The sequence below is a fragment of the Bubalus bubalis genome, chromosome 5 (assembly GCF_019923935.1).
Source record: "Bubalus bubalis isolate 160015118507 breed Murrah chromosome 5, NDDB_SH_1, whole genome shotgun sequence".
Taxonomy (NCBI): Eukaryota; Metazoa; Chordata; class Mammalia; order Artiodactyla; family Bovidae; genus Bubalus; species Bubalus bubalis.
The window spans coordinates 48,004,610-48,022,407 of NC_059161.1; the positions used below are offsets into that span (position 1 = coordinate 48,004,610).

At 45.8% G+C, this 17,798-nt stretch overlaps 1 long non-coding RNA gene across 1 annotated transcript; it reads left to right on the forward strand.

Moving 5' to 3' along the window:
* The first annotated feature begins 1,434 nt into the window (after positions 1-1,434).
* On the forward strand, positions 1,435-6,151 carry LOC102390243. Its single transcript, XR_326429.4, has 3 exons — positions 1,435-1,520; positions 2,410-2,490; positions 5,441-6,151. It is a non-coding gene; the product is annotated as an uncharacterized LOC102390243 (long non-coding RNA).
* Positions 6,152-17,798: the final 11,647 nt, after the last annotated feature.

Here is a 17,798-nt window from a genome sequence, read left to right on the forward strand (position 1 = left end):
TGAGCATAAAACCGTATTGCAAGAAAATAATTTATAAGGTTATTTCTGTAACTAACTGCCTTTGAGAAAGAGGGTCTCTTAAGTATGACAGGAGGGAGAAATGGTATAGGTTTATATTCAAAGATAGACATTATACACATGCCTTTATTGTAAAATTTAAGGTCTCTTTAGTATCCCCAAGATCTTGCAATTGAATAAATGAAAAAGAAACTAAAGGCTGGCAGATGGACTACCCTTTAGGTTTTTATTTTTGTTGAGATACAAACTAAAATTCATATTTTATAGTCGGCTCTGTTTTTCTCAGTGTCCTTTATTAATTATAAGAGGGCAAATTTTATGCATTGAGTAATTTTGGACACCATTGCCATGGACTTTTTTCAACCAAGTTGTTTTTATGTGTGAATTTCTACCATTTTGAAAAAATTGAAGTACATTTGAATGAAAACTACATTTAAGGTTGGCCCTATTTACCACTCTGCACCAGCAACCCACAGACATATATCCAAGGTCAGAGCCTGTGGACCAAGGAGCTGAGGCATTTTCAGTTGCTCAGTATAATAAACCACAGTGAACTCTATGAAATCCTTAGGTTATGAGAAAAAAATGAGAGGATATGTTGAGGCACAATGAAGTTTTGTTTTTCATACTAAGTGTGAAGTCTAGAAAACGTAATTTCTCACATTCTATTTATGTTATTTGACTTGAGGGATGCCTCAAAGCAGTACTAGAATCACTTATGTGCAAAAGGGGGAGGGAGGGTGGGTTTGTCATCTATTCAATTTGCTTTGTAAAGGTGCTTATCTTGCAGTAAAAATAATACTTTAGTCAAAATACAGGCGGTTTGTAGGCTTGACCAGCATGGAAGAATTTTAAATGATTGAAGTGTTTCTGTTTAAAAGTCAGTCAAACAACGCCCTCGAAGTATGAGGCAATCAATCCTCATATTGTTATTCTTATTTAATGATACATGTATAATTTTTTCTCTCTCCTAAAATAACATAACTCTTAAGTCGTATAAACAAAAACATTTCCCAGCTTATATCTGTATCCTAAATTTTAAAATTTGCATTCTGGACTGGTTGCTTTTAAAATAATGAGTTAATTTGGTTATTCAAATTGCAAAAATCTAATGGCCAGAATGGCCCAATTATTCCCCATTATTTGAAGACCTGTGTTGTGTGTCTGATATTCTCCCCTTACAAATTGCTGTATCACATGTCCTTCCTAAAAATCACAGACACTTAGAGCTGGACAGGGCAAAAGTGATTTCCAGTTTGTTTATCCTAAAAGTGGAAGAGCAGGTACCGGGTGAGGCCATAAGAGAAGGGAAGAGGGTCCAGACTACTTTGCAAACATTTCATACATTCCCCAAACCTTTAGTTATCTATCATTTTAGACATGAGGTTTGTCTTTTTTTTTTTTTTTCCTCTTTAGAGGTACATGGTGGCTGAATTCCTTGTTCGGGGCACATCTTTGATCAAGTCTGAATCTGAACTCAACATTCTGGTTATGCCCAAATGGTAAAGTTTGCAATATGTTAATAGATATTTACCATGATTGCACTTACCATTGTCTGCTATATATATTTACAAGTTGAACCTAAGATTGGAATTATGCTATTTCTCTTCCTGACTTTGATCCTATCAACTATTAAAAAAATTATCACAGTAGAGCACTCTCTCCTGAGAGTGCGGAGGACATATTTTGGTGCCTCTACCTTGGGCTCCCCAAGAACTGAGACCCTGGCAGGATTCTTCCCACTGACACACCCCCCTTCTCTACTCCCAGTCATGAAAGGGGTTGCTTAGGTTTCCAAACATGTTACTAGTTCAACCACGACGAGGCACTGCTACTTGCAGGCTAGTAAGTGCAGGGCTGGCAGAACTGTTGCTGGATGTGCAAGAGGAAGAGAAGAAACATGGATGCATGACAGAGGGTGGCAGCCAGACAGGAACCTCAAAACTTGTTTGCTGCTGAAAGGGGAAAACTGAATAATTTTCCACTTATCTGAAAACTGGCCTTGGTTACTTGGAATGTTTTTCACCCCTGTCTCTCAGTATCATCTGCTTTAGGGAAAGAAGGCTTAAGAGAAAGTTAGTGAAGTTCTATCAGCCCCACCCTGATTTCTCCACTTGTAAGAAAGACCAGAAAAATAATACCCTTATCGTCTCCTTCCTTAGAATAGTGTGCAAATGAATTTGCAAAAGTATTAAGCTCTCAGAAAAAAAAAAAAAGATGCTATATACATTTGCAGTGACTTCAGTATTATAATGATTATTATTTTTTATGCCAAAGTGAAGTTTCCTTATCATAAAGCCTTCTTATCAATGTGGGTTTTTTTAATGTGAATTTTTATGATTTAAGTTCATTGGGCACTAACAGTCTCAACTTTATTCTGGTTTTAAGCAGGCCCTGAGAAAAGCAAGTTCTACATGATATGTGAAAGTCCAAGCACCATAGGAATGAAAAAGATCCTACAGCCTCAGGTAGGTAAGTATGCCCTAACCTTCACAGAACTTACATCGTACTTTCGGTTCCTTTGGACCAATGTCCCAAGCCCTTTCAACTCTCTATCTGATTAATCCAAAACCCTAAGCTGAAGATGTATTTTTCTCTTAAGGCTGGAGAGACCAAGACTGAAAGCTTCAGCTTACATTTCATCTTGCATCATAAAGTTAAAAAAAAAAAACCCAGCATGATTAATATATATAATGATAAGGAACAAGTGCAAGTCCCCAGGGAGGCACACATATTAAAATGATTTCCCCAGAGAGTTAAATGACTTACTGATCTCACCAGGAGAAGGTGGCAGATGCCAGATCAGAGCTCAGAGTGTCTCAATCTCAGGCCTCACATCCCTGATGTGCTATTTTATGTGTTGCTAGAGCCACATCGTGGTACACTGCAAATCTGTGGCCAAACTGCCTCCTTGCGACTACTTCCGTTAGGAGGAAGATGCACCTGGTGAAAGTCCGCGACTCGCTGGAATGCAGTGCTCTGTGCCTATTAAGGAAACTTTGAGTAAATATTGCCCAGATCAAGCTTACGATCCAACTTTTCCACGTAATAGGCTTCAAAACCCCCATTCAGAGAGTCTACTTCGCTCTTTGATGCAGTGCCACTCACAAAAGCATTCGTGCCACGGTCATCTGCTTCTCTTTTCCTTCTTGCTCTCCCAGATACAATGACACAGATCTCACAGATTTTATGATTTTCGTAGATTTTTTTTTACAAGGCGATGACTTTAACAGTACGCGTTTGGTAAAAACAGTCCTTTGGGTTGCACTATTGAAGAGTTTGGTTTTAAAAAAGTTAAAAAAACAACAACAAGAACCAAAAACAAACAAGCCCCCCCCACCAACCTCTCTCTGCTTGGTGCCATAGACAAGAGTCCAAAGGACATTAGCTGCTCCGTTGCACACATTGGAAGGGAGAGTTTGCTGTGAGCTCAGTCCTTCTAATAGACTGGCAATTTTGTAAAAGGTTTAGAGGATTTTGTTTAACCATTTCTGCATGTGTTTTTAATGAGCTTGTGACGGTCGATAACAAAGGCCAAGTTGTGTGTTCAGAGGCATTTTCAGACCCGATCCCTCCCTGCTGACCTGAGGAATGGGCACCTGTGCTCTTCGGCTGGCTCACCTATGGGAGTCAAGGTGGTGGGGCCATCTCCGGCCTGTCTTCATGCCAGGGATGAATCATGCAGTAGGCAGAGCGGAAGGAGTCTCTTTGTTGACAGCTTTCCATCTGGACTTTGGATACGGCTGATGGTTCACGTAGCGTGTGGGTTAGCTGGAAGGGGCTACGAGAGTCAGCACCTCCATAAGGGCATGGGAGTGTATAAAACATCAGCAAAAGAACGGCCCGGCAAAACTCAGAGGAGCATGTCTGTCCCTGAGTTTCAGGTCCCTGGGTTTGTGAGTGTGGATGACTGCAGCTTGGACCAGCCGGCATTTCATAGTCAATAGGGTCCTTTGGAGCCTCATTCAGATAATCCAACTGGAGCACACCTGAATAAATACATCAAGCTCAGGTGGCTGAAAGTAACCCCCTTTGAGTTTAATAATTAAAATAAGCAGAGCTATTAAGATGAATTTCAGATTGTCATGTATAAATATAAGAGGCTCCATAAAGCACAGTGTTTTGTGATTCATGTAGGAATATGATGGATATATGATACGTTTTCCACAGCTATTTAAGAAAAAAAGATTATCTTAGTCATGGGGTAAAGTTATGTGATGCATTGCACCATCCAGGCTGTGTCTGGGCCAGTAGAGATTCTTTTTTTTTTTTTTTTTGTCAAAGATTACTTCTTGGCAAACAAGATATGCAAACGCCAGAATACAGTAAAACCACATTTAATTGGACCTACTTGCCAACTTCTTGAACACAGCTTGGATTATTCCACTGGAGGCTGCTTCTGTTAAAAGCTGGGGGAGGAGGAAGTGGCATATTGACAAGGCTTCAGATAATTTTTTTTTTTCACTCGAAGTACAATTATGCAACGAGCCAAGTTTGGAAGTATTTTACTATGTTTAATAATTATTATTAAAGATATTGTAAAACATATGCATTTGTTAAGTGGAATGTAATGGGAGTAAAATCATGTCATAAATTTTACTTTGGATTTATTTTCCTATTTTGTTTTTTATTTGACAGCCTTCCAAATTGATTCTAGCCAAAACCATGCACTCTAATACATATCGTACTTGATATTAAAGTGAGAATATGAGTAATTTATAGAACCCGAGTGAGAACAGTTTTCTTCTCTAAGCCAACCTGTATGGAACTGCCACCTCTGTTCAGGTAGCAGCTGACACACAAACCATACACAGAGAGGGGAATAATAGGGATGGAGAAATACTATAAGTTCTTCTCCCAAAAGAAGCACCAAACCCCACATTGTCCTGGGCGCATATCTATTGTTCAATAGGAGATCAGGGCCAAGGAGACCGATAACTATTTCTGTGTGTGTGTGTGTGTGTGTGTGTGTGTGTGTGTGTCTAGAAGAATCAGACTCATCTCTAGAAGTGTGATTGGGGATTCACTGACAATTCCTAATTCTACTCAGGTGAATTTTGGCTTCAGGTGATGCTAAATTACACCGTCATCCCTAACTCAGAAAGCTGAGAAAGCATGGCATCCGGTTTGTTTCACGTCTTGAGCTTAAACAAATTAATATTGTCTTTACAATCTCTTTTACAAGGGGGGAAAAAGTGCCCCTGGAATTGCACTTCTGAAAACCGAACAAAGGTGCCATCTCCAGTGATTGGCAAGATCCTGTGCATTTGCAGTGAACTCCACCTGCTCTGTGAAAACCCCACGGTTTTCTCACGACCCCACTCGAGCTGCTTAGCCATTGGACCCTCTCTTCCGAGTGTGCAGATGCGTCAGTCTGTCTGCTGTCTGCCCCGCAGATTCATTGTTTTCTCTGCCGCCACAGGAAGCGACCAGGAAAGGAAGGCGGCCAGCAGGGGAGACGACTGACCTTCGCAGCCATCCTGCCGCCCATGCACTATTCACTCGCCCGCCGGGCGGGATCCCTAGGTGTGTTCCGAAGCTGCCCGGGGGCTTGCGGGAGCAGAGGCTGCCGTGCGCCCGCGCGGGGTGGACTGCAGCAGGCAGCCCCAGCGTCTGCAGAGGGGACGTGAGGACATCTGGCCCGTGTCCCTGCGAGCAGGGCTCCGCCGCAGGCCTTTGAAAATCCTCCGCACCGGCCCCCAGCGCCTTGGAACTTTCTCCCCGGAGAATTTAGAAGAGGCGGTGCCCTTGATTTCTTGGCCATCTAGGCCTCGGGCGCGTGCAGAGCGTTCCGCGAGCATCGCGGTGCGGAAGGCGCTCGGTTCTCAGAGCCTGGAGCCCGCGGGGGTGATACCCTGCTGCTCTCCAGCCCTCTGCTCCCTGGCTGTGCCTCTTGAAAAACAAGTGACTGTATCTCTCCGGGCTTCTTTTTCTTCATCTTTAAAATAAACTCTTGGGCCAAATGACTCTGAGGTTCTTTCCAGCTCTGAATTCCTCGGGCATTTTTAACCTGTTTAACTGAAATGCTGATTAAACTTGGACGGATAGCAAGGAAATATTTTCCAATCAGAGTAGAGACGTGACTAATTTGCCACTCAGGTTTCTGAAGCTTATGGTGGTCTAAGGAACACCCACTTAGACAAGGGAGGGCATGGGCAAGGCTGGTAAGCACTTCCACCTGCCTTTGGATTTTTAATATCAGGTTATGTTTTCCCACGCACATGCCAGACACATGCCTCTTGTCTTTGGTCAAGCCCAGTGGGTTTGGGATTAATTTCTATTTTTTTTTCATAGGAGAACCCTGAGAGAGCCTAGTTAGATATCAGGCAAGAGCTTCTTTAGTTCTACACACACCTTTGGGAAAGTGAATGGGGATGGTATCACATTCGTTGTTGACATTTGTTATTTTAACTAGCAGTGAACGAGCATTGAGGGCTCCTGGCTAGGGCAACATTGCTGTTAGTCCTGCAGAGGTTTTGTGCTTGTTCAGCTTCTCTACAGAGTCTTGGTTGGACAGCTCCCTGCCACCTTCTTAGGACAGGCCTTGTAAATAAAAAGGCGAATTCTGGCTTCCATAGGAAGGACCCCACCACAGACCATTGCTGTGGGCATGGTTCACCAAATTTGGAGTATCCAAGGGGACTGGTGATAGGTCTACAGATCAGAGATCATTTGAGTTAGGAAGATCATCAAAAGAGAATGCACAGCACTCACAAATGGACAAATTAGGAAAGATCAAATTCTTAGTGACTGTCATAAAAATCCCATCTTTTGTCATTGACAGCTAGACCATTGACCTACTCATTCCCCTTTGTGTCTATCTTGTAATTAATCCATTCCAGTATGGAGGAAAACACTACCAGATTGTTGTGTGGGGAAAAAAAAAAAAAAACAGTCCAAGAGAATGATGGTGGACTAATTTGTACCAGAGTCTAACTCAAATATTTTCACTTTTATTTTTTTCATCCTGAAGTCACAAAGTAAAATGGTTAAGGAATTCAAGATTAGCATGTAAGTGAGACTGAAATAGGACTGCATTCTTATATTAGTTAAAACTCTTTGGTTGCAAGGAACAGAAATCCAACTTAAGCTAGTTTAAGCCAAGCAAGAATTTCATTATAAGGCTACATGGATTCAATGAAATCTAAAAGAGGAATATGGACAGGCCTTGGGAGCAGCTAGAAGTGGGAGCTCAGAGGCTGTCAGGATTTGTTCTCCTTTTCTTGCCTCTGAACTCTTTCTGCTGATTGGCATTTTCTATTCCTCAGTCCACATGGTGGAACAAGACTGCCAACTGCTTCTGCATTTACATGTCTTCATTTTCAGACACCCAGGGAAAGGCTGACTTCTTTTGTCAGTTGCAGTTCCCAGATCCTGGGGGAGAATTCTGATTGGCCTATTTAGATTGGGCGCCCACTGCTGGACCAATGGGCTGTGCCAAGGCCACACCCATTGCACCAATCTGCAGTCTCTTGTGGTGGCCATATGTACATGGAGAGCACAGAGTATGGGAAGGACAAGGGCATGGGGGATGGGGAGATAGTTCCCTGAAATGAGGCTGCTGCTGAACTGACAAAATCATAGGGCTCATTACATTGCTCTGAAATTAGAGGGAAACTATGAAAAAATATTATTTATCTGCAAGTGAAACAATATAATTTTCTTTCTTGTGGTCTAACATCAGTTTATGTCTAGTCCATGGTCAAGTAGTTAAAGGAAATAATCTATGCTTTTTAAAGTACTATAAAATACAAGTTAATTTTCATTGAACTTAATTCATCTAATGTCCCTGCAGTTACCTATCATTTGTAATCTTGGAGCATGTTCATACATATTTTAATGAAATCCTTACCTGACTCATTCTGGTGAGGCCACAAAACTTAATTGCTGGACTTTGTTGTTGTTTAGCCACTAAGTTGTGTCTTAGTGTTGTGTCTGACTCTTTGCGACCCCATGGACTGCAGCAGGCCAGGCTCCTCTGTCCACCACTATCTCAAGGAGTTTGCTCAAACTCATGTCCATTGAGTCATTGATGCTATCTAACCATCTCATCCTCTGCCGCCTCCTTCTCCTAGCTGGCCTCACCTCTCAGCTATTTATATTTAACAGTGATCCAGGTGTTCCATGGGGGGTGGGGGGTGGGATCGGGGAACAGAGCCCAGTGGAAAGAGAAGATACTTCTCCCTTTCTCCTTGTTCAGGATGTAGGAAAGAGGTGGTGCAACAAAGAGCTCTACAGTAGGCAAGAGTCATGTGTTCTCAGTCAGGGACACAGGAATCCATGGGTGCAGAGCATAGAGGGGCCAGGGGAAGTGGGGGGCAATACTGGTCACTGTGAATGAGGCCCTCTGGGCCTGGGTGTTGTCTTCTAGCAAAGCTGCAGGGCTTCACCTGTCATAGTGTCACAGTTGGGAGGTCCATCTGCCTGTTGGAAGGAAAGAGAGCCCCAGGGAGACATGACTCCTCGTCCTGAGGCAGCAGAAACATTCAGATTGTTTTAAGTGGCCGACCTAGGCTGGACATATAGCTTGTCACTTTGTCCATGGGGATTCTCCAGGCAAGAATACTGGACTGGGTTGCCATGCCCTCCTCCAGGGGATCTTCCCAACCCAGAGTCAAACCCAGATCTCTCGGATTGCAGGTGGATTCTTTACCATCTGAGCCACCAGGGAAGCCCTGAGTACTCAATACCTCCTCCCTAAAGATGCAAAACAATCAGAGTTTGAATTATGTCCACTGGTTACAGTTAGGTCCTCAAGATCAAGGAGGAGAGGCATAAGGTTAATTAATTCAGGGTGTCATAGACTCGTTTGTGTGTCATATGAGCGTTTTAGGGCACCTTGGGTTATGTTGTTGCTCTTTTTGCTTAAATTGTTGTGACTTGCACTGGGGGAGCTTTGGGGTTGGACAAGATATTATTATCTTATTTCCAGCCTTCCCTGACCTTGCCCTCCTCCCTGCCTGTGAAGGCACCTGGGAAGCCAGGATAGGGGAAGGGTTTGTACTTTGAACGCAGGCAGAGCTGTGTTGTGGCTGTGCACTCGGGCAGGCATTCACTCACCCGGACAGAAGTTTCTGCCTCCCCGCCTTAGAAGGGCCGTGTGGACTGGTGGTATGGAACCTTTCAGGCAGCAGAGGCGTTGCAGCTGGCAGGACCACTTCCGTCTCAGGTGACAGGAAATGAACTCAGACCAGCTTGACAAAAGAAGGGAATTCACTAACATTTGAGGATGTCTGGGGTGGCCTCAGGGATGACTGGGCACAAGGACTCAGATGACAATGACATTCTGCTCTCTTTCCTTCCAACCTACTCTTGCATTTACTTCTGTTTTTATACCTGAAAATGGGCTTTCTTCACATGGGGGGCATTGGACATGAACAAAGATGGTAGCTGGCCTTGTCCCAGCCAGTGACCCCAAAAGGAAGAGGATGGCATCCTCTGAACATCTGTATTTAACTTTCTAGAAAAGAACTCGAACCTTACCCAGACTGTGTGCTTATCCACAAGCTAATCACCATGACCCAAGGAAGGGGGTACTATGCTTGGGTAGGCTTGGGGTTAAATAAGGGCTTTTTTTTTTTGCCATGCCCCACAGCTTGTGGGATCTCAGTTCCCCAATTTGCTTAAACAGGGACTGGCAGTGAAAGTCCAGAATCCAAACCACTAGGCCACCAAGGAACTCCCAGTGACTCTTTATAGCCACTTTATGAGCCTTAGTTTAAGCATTAATTCTTCATTCCCAGAGCTGGAAGTAGAACTGAAGAAAGTCTTGAGGGGCCCAGACACAGGAGAGGAAGACTGTACCAGGGAGCCAAGGATAGAGATAATTTCTATTCATGGGTCCCTGCCTAGGAAGGCTAATTTGAGTTGGGTGTGGGAGGGAAGGAAAAAGTGATACGGGACAGGGCAAATGTCACGAAGTGACAACTGTGTATGGGAGGGTACACCTGCCTTCATGGAACTTACTGGTTAATGGAACAACTAAACAAAAAATTATGGTGAAGTTATCATACATGTTATGAATAGAGGAGTATATGGTGAGTAGAAACCCACAATAAGGGCCATCCAGCCCGGCTGACATGTCACAGAAAAAGTCACGCAATAAGTGGGTGGAACAGTGTTTGGAGCAGAGGGATCAGCATGTAAAAAGGCCAAAAAAGAGAACCAGGCGGATTTCAGGAGCCTTAGTTAGTTCTTTCTCAGGACAGTGAGTAAATGACTAGAGCACCATGGGGGAAGGTACATGACTTTCTCAGGGCCGTCTAGTCAAGGCTATGGTTTTTCCTATGGTCATGTATGGATGTGAGAGTTGGACTGTGAAGAAGGCTGAGCGCTGAAGAATTGATGCTTTTGAACTGTGGTGTTGGAGAAGACTCTCGAGAGTCCCCTGGACTGCAAGGAGATCCAACCAGTCCATTCTGAAGGAGATCAGCCCTGGGATTTCTTTGGAAGGAATGATGCTAAAGCTGAAACTCCAGTACTTTGGCCACCTCATGTGAAGAGTTGACTCATTGGAAGACTCTGATGCTGGGAGGGATTGGGGGCAGGACGAGAAGGGGACGACAGAGGATGAGATGGCTGGATGGCATCACTGACTCGATGGACGTGAGTCTGAGTGAACTCCGGGAGTTGGTGATGGACAGGGAGGTCTGGCGTGCTGTGATTCATGGGGTTGCAAAGAGTTGGACACGACTGAGCAACTAAACTGAACTGAACTGAACTGAATTGAAGTGGCTTCAAACCACAGAAATTTATTCTCCCATAGTTCCAAAGGTTGGAAGTCCAAAGTCAAGATATCAGCGGGGCCTCACTCCTTCCTTCAGTCTTAAAGTCTAGCCTCTGGTGGCTCCAGGCATTCCCTGTGGCTATCTCCAGTCTCTGCCTCTATTTGCACATGGCTTTCTACCCCACCTCTGTGTCTTCGTCTCTTGTGCTTCTTATAAGGACACTTGTCCTTGAGTTTAGGGCCCACCTAGGTAATCCAGGCTGATCTCCTCATCTCAGGATCCTTAACTTGATTACATCTGTCAAGATGTTAATATTCACATGGTTGGGGTGTTAGGATGCGGGCATATCCTTTTTTTGGGGGGTGCCATCCAGTCCAGTACAGAGTGGGGAGTAGGGAGGGATACTCTGGACTGACTGGCAAGGCCAGGTCCTAGATTCATCTAGGGATGAATCTAGATTCATCCTAGAGCAGACCAGTGACATTTCCATTTGTTTTCTGGAAAAGCCACTGCTTGTTCCTTGGGAGTGGGCTGTGGGTGGGCAGTGTGATTGAAGCTGGTGGCCTTCTTCAGGAGACTTGCTGTGGTTCAGTTGAGAGTGAGGGAAGCTGGGCTAAGGCAGTGGCTGAGCAAGGGATGACAATGGATCTTAGATCCACTCAAGAGAGCAGGTCAACAGGACTGATTGGCCGTAGGATGGAGGCTGAGGGAGCCTCACGGACAATGTGCATGGTTAATGCTCTGTCTTCTCCAGGAGACAGCACTGGAAGAGGGAAAGAATGTTGACTTCAGAATTGGCTAATCAGTGGGCTTTCCCAGGTGGCTCAGTGGTAAAGAATCCGCCGGCCACTACAGGAGATACAGAAGACTTGAATTCAATCCCTGGGTTGGGAAGATTGGAAAGATCCCCTGGAGAAGGAAATGGCAACCCATTCCAGTATTCTTGCCTGAAAATCCCATGAACAGAGGGGCCTGGTGGGCTACAGTCCATGGGGTGATAAATAAGTGAGACACAACTGAGCAACCAGCCCGCATGCACAAACCTGGGTTTAAATCCCAACACTTCCACTCCCCAGCTTCTTCACCTTTGATATGTTTCTTATTTTCTCTGAGCTTAAGTTTTCTCCTCAATAAAAACAGAGATGATATACTGACTTCACAGGGCTCTGGAGGTGGTGGGGTGACTAGATGACAACATACACCACATGGGGGTGCCCCAGATGTTCGGATTCCCCCCTCTACCCCTGCTCGACCACCCCTTCCTGCTGGGACTTCCCCCAGGCTTTAGCTGCACCCACTTCTCCCCCATCTACTTCCTGGGCAGCTGGCCACCCACCTGCAACTCTTCTCCCCGAGACCAGCCCACGACCACCCTCTCCACTGTCCCGGAACCTTCAACAAATATTCTCTTGCTTGCCCCTCCTAAGCAGCACAAGGTATGAAATAGTGGTCTTAGCCCCCTTGAAAAGGGACCTGAAATACTTGCTGAATTTAGTCCCAGCTGTAATTCATTCATTCCCTCATTTCTTCTTGCATTTATGCATCTGCTCACTCAGCAAGCATTTCGAGTGGGCTAGGCATCCGGTTAGCACTGGGAACATAAAGCTGATGGTAACCGCGGTTCCAAGCTCCTACTGTTTGCTGATCCCATCAGCAGCCAACCTCCCCTCTGCTCATGGATGTTCCTGAGTCACTGGTTTCCTGGCTTCACTCTGGTGTGGCAACCTCCATAGGTGAAGCCAGGAGGAGCATGGCTTAACTTCTCCAGTCTAAGCCGGGGATCGGGGGACCCCGGAAAAACTTCCAAAGTCCCAGGAGGTGGAGTGGCTGTCCCTTGGAAAGCACACCTCCCTGCCCTACCTCTCAGGCACATTTCCAGTTTTATTTCCACATGTGTCATCTCTTGCCACCTCCCTCCTTCCTGCTTGTTGCTCTTAGTCTGGAAAATGGAGGGACTGGATCTAAAATATATGTACCTACAAAGGTGTTGTGGAGCAGAAGCATGACAGCCTGTGTGGTTTCCTGGAACTGGACAAGCACCAAGCGTAAAGGATCTACCCCATTTCGCCCACTGTGGGAGCTGGGTTTGCTCTTTGGGGTAGTGGGGAGAGTTCTGCTTTCTACCTTCAGGCTGTTGCCTGGAGCCTCATGGGTCCCAGTGGACATGTGTTCTTCTTGGATGTGCAAATGCCAGGAGTCTTCTAAGACTTAGGCTTTCCTGACGGCTCAGTGGTAAAGAATCTGCCTCCCAGTGCAGGAGACTCAGATTCAATCCCTGAGTCAGGAAGATTCCCTGAAGGAGATACTCCAGTATTCTTGCCTGGGAAATCCCATGGGCTGGGGAGTCTGATGGGCTACAGTCCATGGGGGTTGCAGAAGAGTCAACTCTAAGACTTACAAATATTATGAGAGACCTTAAATCTGCCATCTCAAAGAGGAAGGGAGAAATGGTATGAATTCTGGGAAGGAAGGCTAAATCTTAGGGAAGAACAAAAGACTAATTTCATTAACTAATTCATTTATTTTGCTCAGTGTCATGCAAAACACTGTGGGCTTTACCTACAGTAAAAAACACTGTTTTACCCACAGGAGAAGAAATTTGTCCCTATCCTGAAAAACCTAAAAGAGATTTGGGAGGAAAAAAACCCCCAAGAAAATGAATACACATGCATGTGTCTTGCTTTAGGACTGGCACAATAATGAATTTAATGGGCACCTCATGTTTAACAGATTCTGTATCACTCAATATAAATCCCTGCTAATCTCTCCAACAGTGTTTCCAGAAAAGTAAAAACACTCATTTTACAGACAAGGAAACTGAAGTTCAGAGAGTAACTCCTCCAGGAACCAGGGTTCCACCCCAGTTCTGGTGACTTCAAAGTCCATTAATTCCTCTTGTAAAAATTCAAGTTAAAAGACAGATGAAAGGGAATTTGGGGCATTATAGAAATGCTCTGTCTTTTGTAGATGAATTCAGTTCTTTAGTCTTTTTAATTTTCAGTGATTCTAGAACTTTCATGATACAGCTTTTATTCATCTGACTTACCGCCACAATTTTAGGAACACCCCCAATGGGTTGCATGAGGCCTTGCTGACTGAGGAGTTTGTCACTCAGTCAGGAAGTGTTATGTAGCCACAGATTCTTTACTTTATTGTAATGGAGTATAGCTGCTTTACACTGCTGTGTCACTTTCCACTGTACAGAAAAATGGATCAGCTACATGTATAGATATATCCAGTCTTTTTTGGATTTCCTTCCCCTTTAGGTCATCACAGAGCATCAAGTAGAGTTCCTTGTGCTATACAGGAGGTTCTCAATAGTTATTTACTTTATACACAGTGTATATATCAATCCCAATCTCCCAGTTCATCTCCCCTACCCTCCCTTCTGGTATCCATATATTTGTTCTCTATGTTGCCACAGCTTCTTTGGGTGGCATTTGCTGATTCCAAAAGTCAATATGAGAAGGCCTAAAAAAAGGAATTTAGAGCCAGAAGGGAACTTTGATTTTTTCAGTCAAATCCCTCTCTATCAAGATGGAAATTGAGACCCAGAGAGGTTAAGTGACTGGCCTAAGGCCACATGGCTGGTTCACAGTGTGGAGATGAAACTTGGTTTTGCCTGGTGTTCCTTCCACCATCTGAACTACTCGACACAGTAAAGGAGATGGCTTTACCCAAATCATCTGTGGCTGATAGAAGTGCTGTGAATGAGCGCAGTCATCTATTCATTGATGGAGCAAACTGCAGGGAATTATTACAACAGCTTACATGCTCTGGGATGCCCACAGTCAATCTATATGTACTCTCTGCCAGGAGCTCGGCTTCCCTGGTGCCACGTGGGTGAAACCCAGTGAGCAACCTTGGCCCTGTTTCAGGTTGGCTTTGCATTAAAGGATTAGTTTACGTTTAATTGAAGTTTGGCGCATTCTTAGCAGGAGTGGCCTTGCTCTGGCTTTCTGAAAAAAGCATGTGACTTTGGCCCAGCACTAGAGTTTCATATGGCAGGTTCCAGTACCTGAGGGAACTGGCCCATTACTTTCTAGGGTCTTTCTGAGTTGAAGATAAGTCTGTGTGTTTGCCATCTTCTTTGTTCCCTTCTCAGAAGCTGTACTTCCTCAGATTTCAAGGAGGTGTGGCTGGGAGAGACAAGGTCTGTGGGGACTGGGTGCTTCCACTTGAACACTTCGACAGCCCCTTTGCTGTCTCTGTCTCCGTTCTCAGGGTCTGTTAGAGCAGCAGCTCCCTCATTCCGCCCTCCCCTGGGGTACAGGAGGATGTGGGAAAGGGCAGCAGGCTCAGTGTCTGGCCCATGGCAACCCTCCCTATGAACCCAGCCCTTACTACTGCCATGGTCCCTGCCACTCATGACTTCTGCATCCTCTGCACTAACCCAGTGCCCACTCTCCTGCGACCACAGGGGCCTGCCGCTGAGTGAAGGGGAGGGAGGGATACAAGTGATGAGTGTGAAGGTTAGCGAGGGAATTAAACAGCCCCCAGCCCTGCAGTGCTCATCACCTCCTCCTGCCTGTACTGTACAATCCTTCCCCACGTCTCTGCTTCTGCAGATTCTGACAGCCCCTCTGGCCCCCTCCTCTCCCCAGATCTGCACCATCGACTGCTGCGTGGTGTGCTGTAACTGAGTCCTCTCCTCACTTGATGCCTCCTCCGGGGCCACACCATGCCCTTGGCTGCTGAAGCCCTCCTATGAGTCAGGCCCTTGACATTGAATGTCTCTTTTGCTTCTCAAGTCGGCCGCCTGCAGTGGAGGTTTCCTCATTGTGACAGGTGAGGAAATTGGGTTCACAGGAGCTAAGTGACTTGTCCAAGGTCACCCATGTTATGAGCCTGCATAGAAGCAGGCTCAGGTCCACTTACCCCTGCATCTGCTGTTGGGGCGGCCACTGCCTACACTAAGGTAAGACGTAGCCACTGAACTTCAACTGCTAGTGTAGCTGGGGGGTGTGGGTGGTTTTAGAAGCAGAAACATCACTGCTGACAAAAATCTGTATAGTCGAAGCTATGGTTTTTCCAATAGTCATGTTTGGTTTTGAGAGTTGGAACTGTAGAGAAGGCTGAGTGCCGAAGAATTGGTGCTTTCAAATTGTGGTGCTGGAGAAGACTCTGGAGAGTCCCTAGGACAGCAAGGAGATCAAACCAGTCAATCCTAAAGGAAATCAGTCCTGAATATTCATTGGAAGGACTGATGCTGAAGCTGAAGCTCTAGTACTCTGGCCACCTGATGGGAAGAGCCAACTCATTGGAAAAGACCCTGATGCTGGGAAAGATTGAAGGCAGGAGGAGAAGGGGATGACAGAGGATGAGATGGTTGGATGGCATCACCGACTCAATGGACATGAGTTTGAGCAAACTCCAGGAGATGGTGAAGGACAGGGAAGTGTGCTTTGCTTCCAGGCTGTGGGGTTGCAAAGAGTCGGACATGACTTAGTGACTAAACAACAGCAACACATCTTTCTTTTCCAATTTTTTTCAAAAGAGCCTGCATTCCTTGTGCAATTAAAAATAACATTAGTGAGGGGAGAACAAGATGGCGGAGGAGTAGGTGGATGTGGAGTACATCTTTCTCCAAGGATACATTAAGAATACACCTTCAGACACAGAAGTAAGTGCATGCAGAACACCAGCTGAGAGCAGACAGGAATACCTGACCAGAAGAAAAGAATACATAGAACCACGCAAAACTCTAGAGGATGAAGGAACTAGGGGGAAAAAGAGGAATATTAGTAGGACTGGACCTGCCATCTGCAGGTGGGTGAACTGAAGCAGGGGTCCAATCCCTACATCAGGGCAACTGTCTGAGTCAGAGGAGAAACATTTAAGGCTGAGAGTGTGAGCTGAGCTGTGGCAGCCTAAATGGAATGAGAATCAGACAGTCCTTGCCACAGCCATACGTACTCCAGACAGGGACGAGGGTCCCCTGGTAGGCCCAGTGGCTGGGAGCTGGAGTTTGGGGAATGTGGAGCAATCCCAGGGCGAGGGATGCTGTTGACTGTGGAGAGACAGATGGAGGGGAGGGAGGAGATTGTGATGGGAAATGCCTGTGAAAGAAAGCTGGGCAGCCTTAGAAGCAAGGCGATACTGCTGAGTCACGTGTAGGGGCTGGAGCCATCACCATAGCCTCTCTCTCCCCACATGTCAGCATCAGAAGCTGAACAATAGAGAGGCTGGCCCATGAAACTCCTGCAGGACCCCACCCAGAGTGCTCCTTTAAGTGACTGATGCGCCCATCTACAGAGTAGGACCCCAGCCAGGGGGGCCCCTCTATGTGCCTGACGCACTAAACAACAGAGAAGGACCCCAGGCAAGAGAGCCTTCTAAGTGCCTGAATGGGCAGAGCTGTGGAGAAAGACTGGCCAAAAAGGCCTTCTGATTGCCAGGCTTGAAGAAAGACTCTGATAGGGCCATAACTTCTGCAGCAGAGGCAGTCTGTGTCCTTGCACACTTGGTGCCACCAGGGTCCCCACAAGCCAAGCAGCTGCACCACTTTCACGCTCAACTTTCACTAGGGCAGAGCTGCCGCAGGCAAAAAAGTCTTGTGTCTACGTGCGCAAGGTTGCTTTGGTTGTGTCCGACTCTTTGTGACCCTGTAGACTGTGGCCTGCCAGGCTTCTCTGTCAGGAATGGGGTTTCTCCATGCAAGAATACTGGAGTGTATTGGCCTATACTGGTCACCATACCCTTCTAGAGCACTATATTTCCTGCTGCCCTAGCCGCCAGCTCCCCTGAGTACCTGATGCTGCCAGACTCCCTGCAACCCAAGCAGCTGCACCACCTCCACACCTGGCCCTCACAGGGGCAAACCCAAGTCCTCCAGGGCAGACTCAGGAGCAATCCCCAGTGGATGACCCACACGCAGGGGTGGAAATAAAATCACAACTGAAACCCAGGGGCAGTGTGGCTAAGGAAGAAGACCCAAAACCTTCCCACCAGCTGTACAAGCTGAAGATTCAATCCACACGATCAATTAGACAGACTCTGTGTCTATGGAATACATAAAAGATCAGCAAGAGCTCCCAGAAAAGAAAACACACT